This window comes from Sorex araneus, chromosome 5, assembly GCF_027595985.1.
Source record: "Sorex araneus isolate mSorAra2 chromosome 5, mSorAra2.pri, whole genome shotgun sequence".
Taxonomy (NCBI): domain Eukaryota; kingdom Metazoa; phylum Chordata; class Mammalia; order Eulipotyphla; family Soricidae; genus Sorex; species Sorex araneus.
Genome location: NC_073306.1, coordinates 57,570,714 through 57,590,351, shown reverse-complemented (window position 1 = coordinate 57,590,351; position 19,638 = coordinate 57,570,714).

Genomic DNA, 19,638 nt, shown 5'->3' with positions numbered 1-19,638 from the left:
GCAGTAACAACAAGTCTCACAATGGAGCCGTTACTGGTGCCCACTTGAGCAAATCGATGAGCAACGGGATTACAGTGACCGTGACAGTGAATATTTGGACACCAATCCCACCACTATTACATCTTTCCACCACCATATTTTGGATGTTTCCATCCCAAACCCCAACCCCTGCCCCCAAACAGAACTGAAATAATGGTTTTCGTTTGTTTTTTTGTTTGTTTGTTTGTTTTGCTTTTTGGGTCATACCCGGCAACGCACAGGGGTTACTCCTGGCTCTGCACTCGGGAATTACTCCTGGCGGTGCTAGGGGACCATATGGGATGCTGGGAATCAAACCCATGTCGGGGAACCCAGGTCGGGCTGCGTGCAAGGCAAATGCCCTAACTGCTGTGCTATCGCTCCAGCCCCTGAAATAATGTTTTGTGTTGTTTGTTATGAATAAACCACTGAAAATACTCCAAAAATCTTTCCTTAGGGGAGAGTGTGTGAAGATTATTGTGTTTCACCCAGGGGCCATTAAGCCCTCCTATAAAAGACTAATATGCTGTTAAATCAAACCCATCTAATGAAATCTAAGGATTTCAGCTGCCAGACTGGGTCCCTTGGGGTGGGGAGGGAGTCTCACCACCCCTCCCCCTCGACCTCCCCAAATGAATCAGACTGGTACAGGGTCCGACAGCAATGACTATGGTGTGTGTTGTTTTATGCTCTCTTCTGAGAGAGAAGGACAATGAGATTCTGGATCAGGGGCACTTTTGAGATTATCTGGCACCAGCCACAGGTGGCTTGTGAGTGTGACTACCAAGCTGTCGGAAATGTGGGGGGAAATGGACGAAGATCACCCATTCCCGGTTCCATTGAACCCGGGGTTTTCAGTCACAAGTCTCACATACCTGGGCCTTTCTGCAGATTCACTCTTGTGTGAGGCTCGGACCTGATCTGTAAAAATTTTGTTTTCTTTTTTTTTTTTTTTTTTTTTGCTTTTTGGGTCACACCCAGCGATGCACAGCAGGGGTTACTCCTGGCTCATGCACTCAGGAGTTACTCTCCTGGCGGTGCTCGGGGGACTATATGGAATGGTGGGAATCGAACCCGGGTCAGCCGCGTGCAAGGCAAACACCCTACCCACTGTGTTATCGCTCAGCCCTGGTCTGTAAAATTTTTAATGACAAAATTTCTTTTAGGTCATGGTCAACACACTGATTAAACCTGACAGGGAGAAGAAGGCATATGTTGGCCTTGCTCCTGACTACGATGCCTTGGATGTTACCAACAAAATTGGGTTCATCTAAACAGTCCAGTTGGTTAATTCTAATTATAATTTTTTTCACCATAAAAATTTTTCTTTCGGAGATTGCACTTATCTGGGGAATATAAAGTATCAGAATGAGAGACTAACACCCAAGAATAGTAGAGATAAGGACCAGGAGGTTTACTCCACGGCTTGGAAGCCGGCCTCAAATGCTGGGGAGAAAGGCAGCTCAGATAGAGAAGGTAACACCAAGCAAAGGGCGTTTGGAGGACCTGTTTGGGTTGGGAGATGCGTGCTGAATATAGATCAAACACAATGGCTACTCAATGCCTCTACTGCAAATTATAACAACTAAAAGGAAAGAGAGAACAAAAGGAAATGCCCCCACAGAGGCTAGGTGGGGAGGGGGGATGGGGGATGGGTTGGGGGTGGTAGGAGGGACACTGGGATCATTGGTGGTGGAAAATGGGCACTGGTGGAGGGATGGGTACTCAATCATTGTATGACTGAAACACAAGCACAAAAGTCTGTAAGTATATAACTGTATCTCACAGTGATTCACTAATTTAAAAAAATTTTTTTTTCTTTCAGGGCTGATGCAATGGTACAGCAAGTAGGGCACTTGCCTTGCATGCAGATAACCCGGGTTCAATCCCCATATGGTCCCCTGAACACCACCAGGAATAATCTCTTAGCACAATGTCAGTAGTAACCCCTGGGCACCCCCAGATGTGGCCCTAAAACAAAAAAAAAAATTTTTTTTCTTGTAGGGCCAGGAGATAGCCAAAATGTTCAAGGGTGAATGCCTTATATGCACAAGGTCCTAATTCCATCCCTAGCTCCAGATAGCCTCCAGCCCATCACTAAATGTAGCCCTGGAGAGATTCCTGAGCATGGAGCCAGGAGTAAGCCCTGAGCATCACCGGATGTAACCCAAAAACCTAAAAAAAAATTGAAAAGAAAGAAAAAAACAAAAGTCCTGCTTTATAATGCACTGGGGGGCTGGGAGTGCAGCTCAGTTGTAAAGCACTTGCCTTACATGTGTGTGAGGCCTTGTGTTCAATCCCTAGCACCACAAAAGGAACAAAAAAAACTGTAGCCATTTCAAGTATACAAACTGATACTGGAAAGTTGCATTCATTGAAGAAACCTGATCTCAATTCAACACTTCAGTCCCACCTGCCCTCCACCCATATTTCACGGTGCCCTGGGCATGCTGGGAATGAGCCCCTGAGCACAGAACTAGAAATAGCCCCCAAGCACCATCAGATGTCACTCAAAAAAATATATAAATGAATGTTTGGTAAGCAAGTGAATAAAAAGACGAGGGAACTAGAAAGTAATAATTCCAGGGAGGTTTTTAGTTTTTTAATCGGGCACCATACCTCACAGTGCTCAGGGGCCACAGCTAATGGTGCCCAAGGGACCAGATGTGGTGCTAGAATTTGAACTATTATTGCAGCCGCAGCATATGCAAGGCAAGTGCCTTAACCTCTGACCCTAGAGTTTTTTTTTTTTTTTTTTTTTGCTTTTTGGGTCTCACCCAGTGATGCTCAGGGTTTACTCCTGGCTCTGCACTCAGGAATTACTCCCAGCGGTGCTTGAGGGACCATATGGGATGCCGGGAATTGAACCTGTGTCGGCCACGTGCAAGATGAACACCCCACCCGCTGTGCTATTGCTCTAGCCTGAGTTATCTTTTTTCTTCAGTGCTGGGGTTCATTCCCTGTTCTCAGGGATGAAAGGCACACCTTTGAGCACTGAGACACTCCCAGACCTTGGAGTGATTGTTCTTTCTACCAAAACCTGTCCTGACAGTTCCACACTTCGTTCAGCGATCTGCATGGATTCACTTTGGCTTGATGAATGAGGCAAGGATTCTGCCGGTGTCAACACTTCAAACTTGTCTGTGCTTGTGGAGACTCAGAAATGACTGTACAGGAGCAATAGGACAGCGGGGCAGGTGCTTGCCTTGCACGCATCTGACCCAGAGTCAATCCCCAGCATCCCATAAAGTCTCCTGAGCCCACCAGGAGTGATCCCTGAGCCCAGAGCTAGGAGTCAACCCTGAACACCACGGGATGTGGCCCCAAACCAAACAAACAAAACTAATAAAGAAAGAAATGACTCTGAAGCAACTCCAGTCTCCTCAAGACGTCCAGGAAGGGACTCTGTGACACTCCTCTCCCTTTGTTATCCAATCTTCACCCTTGTCCCTGGCCTGAAAGAAAGGAATATTTTTTGTAAAAGTGTGTCAAAATCTCCATCTTTCTGTAACTACAAAACCACACACCCAACATTGCCTCAAGAATATACATGTGCCTATGGTGTTATTTCCAATAAGATTTTTTTTCTTTTCTTTTTTTGGCAGTGCCACAGATCAAATTCGGATTTTTCCTTTGTTTGTTTGGTGTTTTGTTTTGGGTTTGTTGGGTCACATCCAGCAGTGCTCTGTACTTAGTCCTGGCTCTGCACACAGGGATCACTTATGGCTGGGCTTGGGGGAACCCTATGGAGTGCCAGTGCACTAGTCCTGGTAGTGCTAGACAAGCGCCCTGCCTGCTGGTCTATCTTGCCTGCCCATTCTCCAGCTATATTAATACGATATTTGTGCCATTAAATTTTTTCTCGAAGAACATATTCAAAAATTTTGAACACTCTGGGACTGGAGTGATAGCACAGCGGAGAGAGCGTTTGCCTTGCACGCGGCCAACCTGGGTTCGATCCCCTGAGCACCACCAGGAGTAATTCCTGAGTGCAGAGCCAGGAGTAACCCCTGAGCATTGCCAGGTGTGACTCAAAAAGCAAAAAAAAAGAAAATTGAACTCTAGGCAGTCTCCCATACATTTGTCTTAGATAGCATTCTGCTTTGCCTAGGAGGTCAGTGGCATCTGAGAATCTCATTCTTCATCTGTAAAATGGGCCCCTGGGGCTGGAGCAATAGTACAGCAGGTAGGGCATTTGCCTCGCACGCAGCCGACCTGGGTTTGATTCCCAGCATCCCATATGGTCCTCTGAGCACTGCCAGGGGTGATTCCTGAGTGCAGAGCCAGAAGTAACCCCTGTGCATTGCCAGGCGTGACCCAAAAAGGAAAAAATAAAATAAAATAAAATGGGGCCCTTAGGAGCAAAGATTTCCTATATTCCTGACGATGACACAAAACTGCCAATTCAGCAGTCTGGCCCTTGGAGAGAAAGGCATTAGGTGAATGCAGTCGTTGGTTATTAGTTATAAATGCCATACTCTGGGCAAATAGATCTGACTCAAATTATTAGTTAGACTAAATAGTCAATAATTGATGACTAAAGGGACTGTAGATTTAAACTGAGAATCTAAAGTGACACATGGGGAAATGCTGCTTAGACAAAGCCATCTGTGAACCAATTCATGCTAAGCAATCAAATCAGAAGCACATCATTACCTGTGTTTGGAGGATTAGAATCAGTGCTAGACAAGCTGCAGAGATGCCTCCAGACTCCATATCAGGCTGAGTCTCATATCCAGGGCACCTCGGAGGGGGGCGGGTGAGCCTCCACCTGCCTAAACAGTCCCAGAAGCTGAAAACCTCCAGAACCAAGTCACCTCCATGTTCACGGCTGGACTCTACAGGCTTGGATGAGCCTCATCCAAGAATGAATCAGTTGAAATACATAGGTATGTGAGTTTTGTGACCAAAATCGCCAGCCTCTTCCAGAGTCAACGATGGATGAAATCCCCCCACCCACCTGTTCTTCTGGGATCCTGGAAGTACACACATGAACTGCCTCTGGCACCATATAAACTCATTAACTAGCCATTATCTGAGACTCATAAATAAATCTTTTTTATTTATCAGATCAGCAAGTTGTAGAGATGCTACCAGACCCCAGTTATAAGTTTAACTCCAGCTGTATCACCCCATTCAAATTTTTTAGAATTCCTGAAGCATGTAATAGCTCACACTCTAAACTATTGATGTACCAGGATTAGCACAAGGCTTAAACCTGTAAGAACATGTTAGTAATCTCCTTATATGAGCACTTAATGGCTCCAGGGTGAGATATAACAACCTTCATACACTTTATTCTAAGGAAATTTTTTTATCATATTTAGCAAATTAATCACTGTATCACTGTCATCCCGTTGTTCATCGATTTACTCGAGCGGGCACCAGTAACGTCTCCATTCGTCCCAGCCCTGAGATTTTAGCAGCCTCTCCTTACTTGTTTTTCCCAATGATTGGAGGCTCTTTTCAGGGAAAGGGAAATGAGACCTGTTATTGTTATTGTATTTGGCATATCGAATACACCACGGGGAGCTTGTGAGGCTCTTCCATGTAGGCGGGATACTCTCAGTAGCATGCAGGTTCTCCGAGAGGCATATATATATATACATATATATATATTTCTCTTTATGATGATGTGTCACGCAGCCACTTTGCAGCCACGCGGTCCAGGAATATATTCACTCATGCGTTAGCAAATTAATCATAACCAGTAATACAAAATGAGTCATTTAGTGCCTGCTATTGGGGTAGGCTTGGGTGGTGGTCAGGAAAATTATAAATAATAGTGGTGGGAAGGTGGATGGTGGTGGATTGTTGTTAGAATACTGAATACAATAAATCGTAAACAACTTTATAAAAATATTTTTTTTTAGAAAATTAGTGCTGGAAATGCAGAGATACCATGAAAATAAAGCACATGTGATACAATGTTGCCTGCGGTATAATACTGTCAGAGCAATGATAAAGCATTTAGCATTTGGTCTATTTATGATTTCTTCTTAATTCAACTTGATATACTTTATCTCATTTGTCCTCCCAGTTCTACTGATTTATAAAAGCAAGACATTATTTATATTTGATAAGAAAACAAAAGTGTATATTTCAAGGCAATTTCCTCCCAGGATCCAAAATTAGAAATAGTCTTTCTTGTCAAGATTTGGTGTTTTGTGCTCTTATTTTGGGGAGAGTGAGGTGGTGGGAGAGGGGGTGGGGTTCAGGGATCACTCCCGGTAGATATTAGAGGACCATATGCTGAGCTGGGGATCAAACTAGGATTGGCTGGGTTCAGGAAAAAAAGCCTTAATGCTTGTACTATCTCTCTGGCCACTCCTGACAAAGATTTGATTGGAGTTGGTAAAAGATACTTAACAAGACAAAGTCCCTTGAGCTGGATCAGTAGTATAACTGGTAAGGAGCTTGCCTTGCATGTGGCTGACCTGGACTCCATCCCTGGCATCCTATAAAGTCCCCCAAGCACCTCCTGAAGTAATCCTGAGTGTAGAGCCAGGAGTAACCACTAAGCACTGCCAGGTGTGCCTCCCCATAAATAAATAAGTCGAATAAATAAATAAGAGGACAGAGTCCCCTGTTCTGGATATTATTTGCACCCCTAGTGTTCATCATAATGAAGTTTAAGATACAGGTTCTAAATACTCATTTTCTCACATAAATCTGGTTTTTGGAACAATGGCCAGCAGCCAAATAGTTTGCCTTAGTTCAGAGACAAAAGAACAGAACAAAAACTAGAAGCCAAGCTTTTTGATTTCTTATTTCATGTCCTGTCCATTTCACTGTAAAGCAGTCAAATAGACTGTTCTCTTGGTGCCACCTTGGCTGAATTTTCTCTTTTGCTTGATGTAATCTTTTAAAATCTTTCATTTTTTAATTACAAAAAACAATTAAAAATTTTAATGACTTTTAAAATATTTGGTTTATCCTATGTAAAACGTTAAACTACTTTTCACCTTAAAATCTTATAAATTTTTGATATAAGCTTTTAGAAAGACCCTTTATTTAAGTATAATTTATGTCACAAAATTCCCCTATTTTTTGTTTGTTTTTCAGGCCACACCCACAGTCTGCAGGTCTCACTCCTGGCTCTGCACTCAGGGATTATTTCTGGCAGGATTTATGGGACCGTATGGGGTGGAAGGGATTGAATTTGGGCCAGCAGCATGCAAGGCAAGCTTCCTATACATATACCATTGCTCCAACTCACAAAACTCACATATTTTAAGTGTATCACTAAAGGATTTTTTGTGTTGCAAACTTGTGCAACCATTACTGCATCTGAAGTTTTAATGTAATCACCGCCCTCCAAAAATAACCTCATGCCTTACTGAAGGGGCATTTTTTTTATAATTACAATGACAAATAACAAGCCACAGAAATTTCTATTTTGCCTACCTTCATTTACTGCTGGTAAAAAAGAAAATTGCAAAAACCCATCAACAAATGTCGGAGGAAAACAGCATACACTGATCAACAGCTGTTTGCTCAAAATAGTTTATTCATCCACTCCAGTATCAGAGTGGCAGCCAAGTGTGAGGCTACCAGTTAAGTCTGTAGGATATAAGGACAAAACAGTAGCTATCTTCTCCTGAAATAAATTGGATGTGAGTTATGTGAGTTCAAAAACTTAACGTTAAAGTTTTAAGGTTTTAAATCCAATAGTTTTGATGGTAAAATGTTTCCCATGGGTAGAATATTTGGACTTACACTTACAGAAATCAAGATAGAAAACCTGAGGCCAGGTGCCAGAGCAATAGTAGAGCAGATAGAGCATCTGCCTTGTACATGGCTGATCCCTGTTCCACCCCCAGCACCCTCTATCATCCCCAGAGACTGCCAGGAGTGACCCCCCAGTACAGAGTCAGGAGTAAGCCCTGACTGTATATCATCCCAAAACAAATAAACAACAAAAAACTGAGACCAGGCAGGGATGTATCACATATGTATAGCACACACCTCTCATTTGAGTAATGCTGAGTTAGATTCTTGGTACAGCCAACCAAATAAATAAATAAATAAAACAGTATCAGAGAGATAGTGCAGTGGGTAGGGTGCTTGCCTTGCCTGGTCCTCTGAGCACTGCTGGAAGTGATGCCCCGTGCACTACTTCCCAGGGGGAGGTCCCTAAAAGTAAATAATAAACTCATACTGGATAAAACTAATGGTAGATTAAATATAGCATCCTACCCCCCCCAAAAAAAGTTTAGTAAAATGGAAGACATAGCAGACATCATTTGAAAGGTACTGAAGGAAACTTTTTTAAAAATTTGCAATTTTTACTTAGTAATTTACACAAAACTATTTACAACAGAATTCATGCATACAACATTCTAACTCCAGAAATATTTTTTGAAAGTAGCAGGGATGTGACTCTGTAGAAAGAATGCTTGTCTTGAGTGTGTGTGGCCAGGGGTTCAATTCTTGGCACCTCAGAGTCCTTAAAACTGTTGGATATGGCCCCAAAGCCAAAGAGGAAAAAATAAAAAAGAAAGTAATAACAGCCCCAATTTTTTTTTTTTTTTTGCTTTTTGGGTCACACCCAGTAATGCTCAGGGGTTACTCCTGGCTTTGCACTCAGGAATTACTCCTGGCGGTGCTTGGGGGACCATATGGGATGCCGGGGATCGAACCCGGGTCGGCCACGTGCAAGGCGAACGCCCTACCCGCTAACAGCCCCAAATTTAATGAAAAAACAAAACCCACAGTTCCAAGAATCTCAATGACTGCTAAGTACAAGAAACATTAGGAAAGCCACAGCACCAGGGCTGGAGAGGTAATACCGCCTACTTGGGACATTCAGATCTTTCATTGCAATGATTTTCATTAAGTCTTACATGTGAGTCATTGTGTTGGGATCCCAGACATCCAGTTCTCTTGCTGTTGTGATTAGTTGTGGGTCATGCAGCTGACACGGTTGGTTCAACCTCGAGTGCCACCACAGACATCTGAGTACTGCTGGTGGTCTAAGCGCCCCCTTTCCCCAAGCCCCAGAAAATAAAAAGTTATGCTATTTAAAAGTAATAATTTTAGGGGCTGGAGCGATAGTATAGCGGGCAGGGCGTTTGCCTTGCACGCGGCCGACCCGGGTTCGATTCCTAGCATCCCATATGGTCCTCTGAGCACCGCCAGGGGTGATGCCTGAATGCAGAGCCAGGAGTAACCCTTGTGCATGGCCAGGTGTGACCCAAAAAAGCAAAACAAACAAACAAAAAAAAACTAAAAGTAATAATTTTAGAAGTCGGAGAGAGTACAATGGGCAGAGCGCTTGCTGTGAGCGCGGTCGACTCGCGAAAATGCCCACATAGTCACTGAATATCCAAGAGAAAGCGCCTGAACCCTGCTACCTCCCAGGATCAAGCTAAAGAGGAGCCACGGCCACTGTAGGGGTCGCCTAGCAACCTGGGACGCAGGATGTAAATCGTGCATTGGCCGGGGAGCGCCACGTGACCGTAAGTCCCCGCCCATCGGGGGGATAGCGCTGTAAGAGGGTGAGGCTGCGCAGGCGCGTTTCCACCAGGTTTTGGGCAGGTGCCTACGTGCGTTACGCGCAGGGCTCAGAGGCGTTTCTCCGTATTTCTTCCGGGGTCTTTCCTGAAGCCCCCGTGCTTGGGTGGTGAGACCAAAGATGGAACTCTCCATAGAGGCCTTTCCGCGGCGGCTCTAGTAAATGGTGCTAAATAAACGGCGAGGATAGCTTGGCTGTACCAGCGCTAGATGCTAAAATGTGCCTCTTGTAAGACCAGAAAGTTGTTTTTTTTTTTTCTTTGGCGAGGGGAGAGGGAGGAACCACACCAGCAGTGCTCAGGGGTTGTTCAAGTCTCTGCGATCAGGAATTTCTCCTTGCGGTGCTTGGGGCGGGGCGAGGGGGTGGGGTGCATAGGGGATTCCCGGGATAGAGCCCGGGTTGGCCACGTGCAAGGCAAACGCCCACCCCACTGTACTATTATTCTGGTCCCAAGACCAGAAAGTTCTAACCAATCAGTTCAACACCGGCAAATGTTTGGGATGAAAGTTAAGGAGACTGAGCTGGGCAGTGAACTCCGCACTGACTTGGAGACAATAGGAGGAGGCAAGAGGAGTTCTACGGGTGGAGAGAGGGGACCGTCTTTTTCAAACAATTATCGGGAAGGTGGTGCTTCTATGGGTAATATAAAAAACTGATTTTAATTAGCCTCCCAAGAGCGATGATGCTAGCTTAGACTGGTTATCCAGCTGTCCCAGGAGATCTAGGTCGCAGCCTGCAGTTGCATCTTAAGACTTTCTGGTTAGGCAGAGGCTCCGTCACATCCCCCTGAAGCCTGCCCATGTAAGTTTTAGAATATGAGAGGAATTCTCATATTTTCTTTTTCTCTTTCCTTCTTTTTGATTTTGGGGCAACACCCAGAGGTGCCCAGGGCTTATTCCTGGCTCCTTGCTCTCTGCATTGCTAGGAGACTCTGTGGGGTGTCCAGGATTGAACCCCAGTGGGCTGTGTGCAAGGTAAGTGCCCTACCCACTATACTCTCTGTAGCCGCCATTTACTTTTTATTTATTTGTTTATTTGATTTTGGGCCATACCTGGTGATCTTCAGGGCATATTTCTGGCTCTGCACTTAGGGATCACTCCTGGTAAAGCCCTGTGGGCCATATGGAGAGCTGGGGATAGAACCTGCGTCATTCAGTGAACGGCAAGCACCCTGCCTGGTGTACTATATCCAGCCTCTTTATTTATTTTTATCAGAGAAGGTGGCCACTGCTCACTACAACTACTGCTCCATGTGAATAAGTTCTTTGTCTTATTCCCAGTTAGACCACTCATCCCTTGAACAATTCTGTTTGGCTTGAAGCAGATGCTAACAAGTATTTGAAGAAATGAGTAAGTGATACAGCTCAATGTACACTGCCCATTTCAGAATGTTGTATACTCCCTTTGTATCTTATTTGTTATTCTGTTTTGCTGCTATAACCACCCAGGCTCAAGAGACCACATGGTACCAGGGGCTCTTGCTTGCAAAACATGCACTTCAGTCCTTTGACTGCACTTCCAGTCCTCTGTTTTGGAATATTTTATTTATTATGGTGGGGGGAGCACACCGTGCGATGCTCAGAACTTACTCCTGGTACTGCACTCAGGAATCACTCCTAGTAGGGTTCAGAGGACTATATGAGGTGCCAGGGATAGAACCCAATCAGCTGCATGCTAGGCAAGCACCCTACCTGCTGTACTATCTCTCCAGCCCCATAGTTTGGGATATTTTAAAGGCTAACTCTATACTCTTAGCCATGATGCCTGAAATTCCTCCACATTTATGATATGGTTCTCAAAAAAAACACTTGAGTTCTTCATGAAAAACAAAAGAGTTTCAGGGCAGGTATGATCCCCAACACCAACCAGGTGGCCTAGATAATCCCTGACACCGAAAGAGCAGCATAGAGCCCCCCACAAAAGAAAAGAAATAGGGGCTAGGGCGATAGTAGAGTAGGTAACGTACTGGCCTTGCATGTGGCTAACCTGGGTTTCATCCCAGCACCAATGGTTCCCGAACACTGCCAGGAGTGATCTGAGTGCAGAGCCAGGAATAACCCCTTGCGCGTCCTAAAGACAAAAATGAAAAAAGGGAAAGAAATAAGAAATCGTGGGGCTGCAGACATAGTATAGAGGTTTAGGTATTTGCCTTGCCAACCCTGGTGCCATCCCCAGCACTGCATATGGTCCCCCAAGCACCTTCAGAAGTGATTCCTGAGCACAGAACTAGGAGTAAGCCCTGGGCAACACCAGATATGTCTCCCTGCCCTCCCCCCCTCCAAAGTTCCTGAAGAGTAATAATGAAAAAGAACAATTTATTTTCCACTGTTAGTATTGAATTATTTATATCAAGGATAGAGCAACAAAGCTAATTCTTTGGCTCTTACTAATGAAATAGGAAGTCACTGGGGAGTTCAATAGAGGTAGTGACATAATATGATGTGTTAGTAAGTATGTATTAAGAGTAGGTAAAGTAGGGGCTGAAGTGATAGCACAGCGGGTAGGGTGTTTGCCTTGTGTGCAGCTGACCCAGGTTCGATTCCCAGCACCCCATATAGTTGTCTGAGCACCTCCTGGAGTAATTTCTGAGTGCATGAACTAGGAGTAACCCCTGTGCATCGCCGGGTGTGACCCAGAAAGAAAAACAATAGTTAAAGTAAGTTTGTGTCAGTCCAAGAGATCCAAGAGATTCTTGGCAAAATTTATCTTTTCACTGTTTCTAGAAGCCTAGAAACCTGCAGCCAATGGCCATATCTTTATCCGCTATTAAAATGCAAATAACCTAAAAGAGGTCATACTGAGTTTTATTTGTCATTAATACCTTGGTGTGATTTTCCCAAATCATTTTTTCTTTTTTTGAGAGCAGAGTTTAAAAGATACGTTAACTGGAGGTGTCTAGCACCATCGGGCCTAAGCATCAGGAAGGAGCAGAAAATCAAGCTTGCCACACATAGACTTTGGCCTGTTTGGAAGCTTTGCCCAGGACTGACTTTTGAAATCAAAGTACATATTGATCTAGTGCCAAACTTCTGAGTCTGCAAATTATGGCGCTTGAAATTACAGCCATAATTACCTGAAATGTTTTGATAACCCTGAGTACAAGGTACATAGGAAAAGAGGAGGAGGAGCTGATAGTCTCTGTGAAACCAAAGTACCATCAGATTTGGGAGAGATTAGCAGGAAGGAGAGGAGGCACTGCATTATACATATGCACATGATCCTGGCTTAGGAAATAGGAAACCAAGTGAGAGGAGTTTTTGTGTTAAGGTAAAACAAGTAAAATGAAGCACTATCTGCTATCAGTTGACATGCCAAGACAGTAAGACGGGCTTTGAGTCACCTAACAGGAGCTGCTGATGAGGGGGAAATGTAATGAACAGTGTATACCCATTCCTGAAATATTATATTACTATAAATCTCAGTGCCTAAATGAAGAAGACAAAATTTTTAAAAATTTAAACTTTACCTCCCCCACCCTCCAATATTTAGGAGGCCATACTTAGTGCTCAGGGCTTCTGGTTCTGTGCTCATGGATCACTCCTGGTGGTGCTCAAGGGACCATTTGCAATGCCAGGGATTGGACCAGGGTTGGCCACGTGCAAGGAAAGTGGCTTGACCCCTTGTATTATCTCTCTTTCCCAGGAGTGACACTTGAGCACAAGCCAGGAGTAGTTATGGAGTGCCACCATGTGTGGCTCAGCCGTCCTCCCACCCAAAATAAAACTTGCCACTAACTGGATTGGGGAGATAGCTCAAAGGCCTGAAGCACATGTTTTGCATGCTGAAGCCATGGGTTCAGTCCCCGGCACCACTTGGTATGGTCCAAAAACAAAAATAGAAACAAAAGACTTCTGCCACTGACTACCTATGTGAATTTGGGCAATCCCATACTTCTGTTTCCTTACCAGAGACATGGGAATGAATACTAATAGTTCCTCTCTATAAGGACCTTGGAAGGATAAAATAGGTCTTACATGTAGCACTCTAAATCTAAGAGGTCTTAATATGCTTTAGATACAAGTCCCTTATCAGATGCACTATTTGCACATATTGTGGGACCCTGTTTTTTCACTCTTTTTTGCGGGGTGGGGGGGTGATGGTTCACAACCTGCCATGGTCGGGGTTTATTGCACGCAAACAAGCTCCTTAGCTCATAGCTGTATTATCTGTCTGGTCCTGTCTTTTCACTCTTTTAATGGTGTCCTTTGAAGCTATTAGTTTCTAGTTTTTAAAGTGACCAGTTTAATTTTTGTGGCATATGCATTTGATGTTATATCTAAGAAGACTTGGTTTAACCTTAAAGGTTTTTCCTCACATTTTTCTTCTAAGACTTTAGTTTTAAGCCAGGGATGCTACTTAGCAGTAAATCATTTGCCCTGCATATGTGAGACCCAGAGTACAATCACCAGCTCTGAAAAAATATTTTGAAAAATACATGTTGTCTACTGAGGAAATGTGTTTATTGAACAGTGGTGGAATAGTATAGGCATTCCCAGCAGTACTGGGGACAGGGTACTTGGTGCTGATGGTCAAAATCAGGGCCTTAAGCATGAAGTGTATGTGCTCTGCAAGTTGAACCACATCCCCAGTCCCCCATTACCATTTGTTAAAGATACTGTTCCTTCCCCATTGCATTGTCTTGGCACCATTATTGAGAGTTAATTGACCATAACTGTGAGGATTTATTTCTGGACACCATAAACTTTTAGAAACATAAATCCAATTATATAATTTTCTACCTTAAACCCGTCATACTGACTTCCCATTAAACTGGTGATCAAATCCCAGTGCCTCTCTCACCACAGCCTTTAAGGTAGAGCATGATCTGATGCCTTCTCTTCTCCCTAAAGTCATTTTTTTCCTCCCTTAATCACTCCACTCCCACTAGCCATCTTTTTTGTAACATGATGCTCAATTCTTTGGGCATTGGAGGAGGCGCACACTCAACAGTGCACAGGGATCGCTCCTGGCATTACTCCGGGCAGTAGCAGTGCCAGGGATCAAACAGGCAAGGCAGCACCATAACCCCTGGACTCATAATGCTCAGTTTTTCCTCACCTCGGAGTGTTCACATTTCCTCTTTGGTCTGTCTGAAAACTCATCCTCTAGGCTCAGATGGCTGACTTCTAATTTCTCAGCTCTCAGCTCAAGTGTCACCTCCTCCAAGAGGTCCTCACAGAAATAACCTACCTAAAATGGGTTCTTTCCACATACTTCTATCGTCCAGTTACTCTGACACTAGCTTGTTTATTTCTTCTATAATTACCAAAATATGTATTTACTTTGCTTCTTTTTGTGTGTTATGACGCGTGTGCAAGAATGTGTGCTCCTTAGGCAAAGCCCTTATTTGATCTACTAGACTGCAAATCCTTTTCTCTAAAATTGGGGCTGGAGGGATAGTAAACCAGGTAGGACAGTTGCCTTGCACGCGGCTGACCTGGGCTTGATCCACCGAATCCCATCTAGTCCTCTGAGCAACAGCAGGAATAGTTCCTGAGTGAAGAGCCAGGAGTAAGCCCTGAGCATCTCTAGGTGTGACTCAAAAAGTCAAAAAAATTATATCTGTCACATAGTGGGTTCTCAACATGTATGCTGAGGGCCAGGGGTATGGCTCACAGGGCTGGAGCACATGTTTGGTTTTTTTTTTTTTTTTTTTTTTTTTTTTTTTGCTTTTTGGGTCACACCCAGCGATGCACAGGGGTTACTCCTGGCTCTGCACTCAGGAATTACCCCTGGCAGTGCTCAGGGGACCATATGGGATGCTGGGAATCGAACCCGGTTTGGCTGCGTGCAAGGCAAACGCCCTACCCGCTGTGCTATTGCTCCAGCCCCCTGGAGCACATGTTTTACATGTTGAAGCCCCAGGGTCGATCCCCCATGGTCCCCTAGGAGCAAGACCTCCAAGCACCAAGCAGGGAGTAGCCCCAAACATTGCTGGGGATGTCCCCCAAAATAAAACAAAATATACATATTATGTGGGCTGGAGCAATAGCACATCGGTAGGGCATTCGCCTTTCACGCAGCTGACCCGTGTTCAATTACTCCGCCCCTCTCGTAGAGCCCGAGTATCTCGCCCGCCTGGCAGAGCCTGGCAAGCTATCCGTGGCGTATTGGGTGTGCTAAAAACAGTAACAGTAAGTCTCACAATGAGAGACGTTACTGGTGTCTGCTCGAGTAAATCGATGAGCGACGGGATGACAGTGACAGTGATACATACTATGTATTTAATGAGTTTGTGAGCAACTTAAGTTTCCTTCCTTTTTTTTTTTCTTTTTGGGTCACTCCTGGCTCTGCACTCAGGAATTACCCCTGGCGGTGCTCAGGGGACCATATGGGATGCTGGGAATCGAACCCGGGTCGGGCCACGTGCAAGGCAAACACCCTACCTGTTGTGCTATTGCTCCAGCCCTAAGTTTCCTTCCTAATACTAAATCACTAGGTACCTTCACATATGGGATCTCAGAAGTGCTTTCCAGTGTGGAGAACCTTGGTTTGCAGGTGCAGTGATTCAACTCGTCAGACACAAAACTACATGTTGTTTGAGTCTGTTCAAATCTAGTAGAAAAACAAGCAAAACTGACCTATGCTGGACCATACAGACAGCATAGTGGGAAGGGACTTGCCTCGCACACAGCCAACCCTGGTTTAATTCCCAGCACCCCTTGTAGCCCCCCAAGCTGTGTCAGGAGTGATTCTTGACAGAGCCAGGAGTAAGCCCTGAGCATGATCAGGTGTGGCCAACCAACACTCCCCCCACAAAGGAAAAAAAACCTAACCTATACTATTGAACGTTAAGATAATGGTTATATTTGGAGGGGAGAGTTGGTGATTAGAAGAAAGAGAGTGGTGAGTGGCTTCTGAGGTATTGATAATGTTTGGTTTTATGAACAGAGTTCTGGCTTGTGGAAACTCATCGCACTAAATGATTAAAAGTAATTTTCTTTGTTTTTGTTTTCTTTTGCTTTTTGGGCTACACTTGGCAGTATTTTGTGGGCTATTTCTGGCAGTGCTTAGGGTTCGCTTCTGGTAATACTGGTGGTGTTGCCAGGAATTAAGCTGGGGCCTCCTGCATGCAAAGAGTGACTACTCCACCCTATAATTTTCTTCTTGTATAGGACTGGAACGATAGCACAGTGGTTAGGGCATTTGCCTTGCACACGGCCAACCCGGGTCGATTCCTCCATCCCTCTTGGAGAGCCCTAGCTTGCAAGAATGCAAGCTACTGAGAGTATCCCGCCCACACGGCAGAGCCTGGCATGCTTGTATAATACACTAATAAAAATTTCTCTCCCCGCCCCCCAAATTAATTGTGTATGTCCATAAACATATTCAGAGTACCAATATTGTTGCTTTGGACCAAACCCTAATTAAGTCATATGAAATAAACATTATCCTTATACATCCTTTGATCAGGAATTTAAAAAGAATACAGCAGTGTGCCAGAGAGATTGTACAGGAGATAAGATACATCCCTGGCATGTGGCTGACCCTAGTTCAATCCCTGGTACCCCATATGGTGCCCTTAGCATCACCAGGGATAATTCCTGAGCATAGAGCCAGAAATAGCCCCTGAGAACTTCAGATGTGATACAGAAGGAAAGTAATACAATAATGCAAGTGCTCCATAGCTGAGTCACAACCCCACCCACTGTTTCACAAATTTGGCCCACAGTTTTAAAAAATTGATAAGGAAAGAAAGTACTAATTCTGGCAGATGTTGAAGGAAACAAAGTTATGGAATTCCAAAACTTGCTTTTTATATACACTATTTTGCTTGAGCTCCGATTTCAAGAACCTATCTAGAAACATTAAGTAAGGATTTACAGAACAGACCAGGTGTCATGATGTCTAGGCCTCATCTGGAAAGACGTTAGCCAGGGTTCACATCATCTGTGGGTGTCACACTCACATGCTTGTGGGTTTTTCTGGTAATTGGTTTTGACCTTAGCAGGTCCATTTTCTGAATTATGTACACTCATTCTCTTCATGTGGCCATACTTCATGGGATAGTTAGGGTTTCCTCACAGTCTGGCTGCTGGAATCCTAGAGCAAGTGGTCCAGGAAAATCAGACAGATGCTCTACTAACTTTAATGAAGTTGCCTCTATTTCAGGTTGAAAAAGATTAGAACGGACAGCGAAGGCCAACATTTACTAGTCAAGGGATATGTACAGCAGGAAGAAATCACACTCCTAAATGTGTATGTACCTAATGAGGGACCAGCTAAATACTTAAAACAACTGCTAACAGATTTTAACAAGGACATTGCTAACAACACAATAGTAGTTGGAGACTTCAACACTGCCCTATCACCACTAGATAGATCTCAAGATTAAAACTCAGCAAGGAAACACTGACTTTGAAGGAAGAGACAGAAGAGAGAGGGCTACTAGATCTATACAGGGCTTTGCATCCCCAAAAGAAAGAATACACATTTTTTTTCCAGTGCACATGGAACATTTTCCAAAATAGACCATGTGCTGGGTCACAAAATATACCTCAATAGAATCAGGAAGATAGAAATTGTATCAACTACAATTTGCAGACCATGATGCACTGAAGATAGAAGTTAACCAAGCACAGACTGCTGGTGGGAATGACAAATGGCTCAGCCCTTTTGGAAAATAGTATGGACGCTTCTCAAAAAATTAGAAATCGAGCTCCCATTTGACCCAGCAATACTACTACTGGGAATATATCCTGGAGATGTAAAAAATATATAGTAGAGGGGCTGGAGTGATAGCACAGCGGGTAGGGCATTTGCCTTGCACGCGGCTGACCCGGGTTCAATTCCCAGCATCCCATATGGTCACCCGAGCACCGCCAGGGGTAGTTTCTGAGTGCAAAACCAGGAGCAACTCCTGAGCATCGCTGGGTGTGACCCAAAAAGCAATAAAATTAAAAAAATATATATATATATACATATAGTAGAAATGACATCTGCACTTACATTGCAGCACTGTTTACAATAGACAGAACCTGGAAAAAAACCCAAGTGCCTGAGAACAGGTGACTAGTTAAAGAAACTTTGGTACATCTACACAATGGAATACTATGCAGCTGTTAGAAAAGATGAAGTCATGAGATTTGCATACAGGTGGAGCAATACGGAAAGTATCATGGTAAGTGAAATGAGTCAGAAAGAGAGGGACAGCCATAGAGAGATTGCTCATTTGTGGAATGTAAAGTAACAGAATGGGAAACTAATACCCCAGAACAGCAGAGATAAGTACCAGGAGGATTACTCCACAGCTTAGAAGCTGGCCTCACATGCTGGGGGAAAAGGCAGCTCAGATAGAGAAGGGACCACCAAGTAAAGTTTGCTAGGAGGGCCCGCTTGGAATGGGAGAGGCGGGCTGAAAGTAGACTATAGACCGAACAGGATGGCCACTGAATACCTCTACTGCAAACCACAACACCCAAAAGGAGAGAGAGAGCAATAGGGAATGCCCTGCCACAAAAGCTGGATGGGCTGGGGTGGGCTGGGGTGGGGGGAATGGGATGGGGGTGGTGGGACGGATGCAGGGACCATTGGTGGTGGGAAATGGGCATGGGTGGAGGGATGGGTACTTGATCATTGTATGACTGAAATGCAAGCACAAAAGTTTGTAAGTCTGTAAAGGTACCTCCACGGTGATTCACTAATAATTTTTTTTAAATGAATTTGCCTCTAAAGTCACACAGTGACACATATGCCATGGTCAGTCAGGTAAGATTCAAGTGGAGGGAGCCAGAGAGATAGCTCAATGTACTGAACAATTGCTTTGGATGCAGGAAGCCCTGGTTTGTTTCCTGAGACTGCATATGATCCTTAGAACATGGAGCAGGGAGTAGCCCCTGAGCACCATGGGGTGTGATCCATAAAATAGGAAGGAAGAGGAGGAGGAAGAAGGAAAAGGAGGAGTAGGAGGAGGAAGTGGAAGAGGGAGGAGGAGATGAGCCAGAATGGTAGTACAGTGGGTAGGACCTGGCACCCTATGGTCCCCAGAGCACTTCCAGGAGTGATCCCTGGGCACAGAGATAATCATATGGATCAATGGAGGGACATACATTATAGCTCATAGTTTTTGTTATTTGGAGGTAGGTGGCTCACACGTGGCAGTG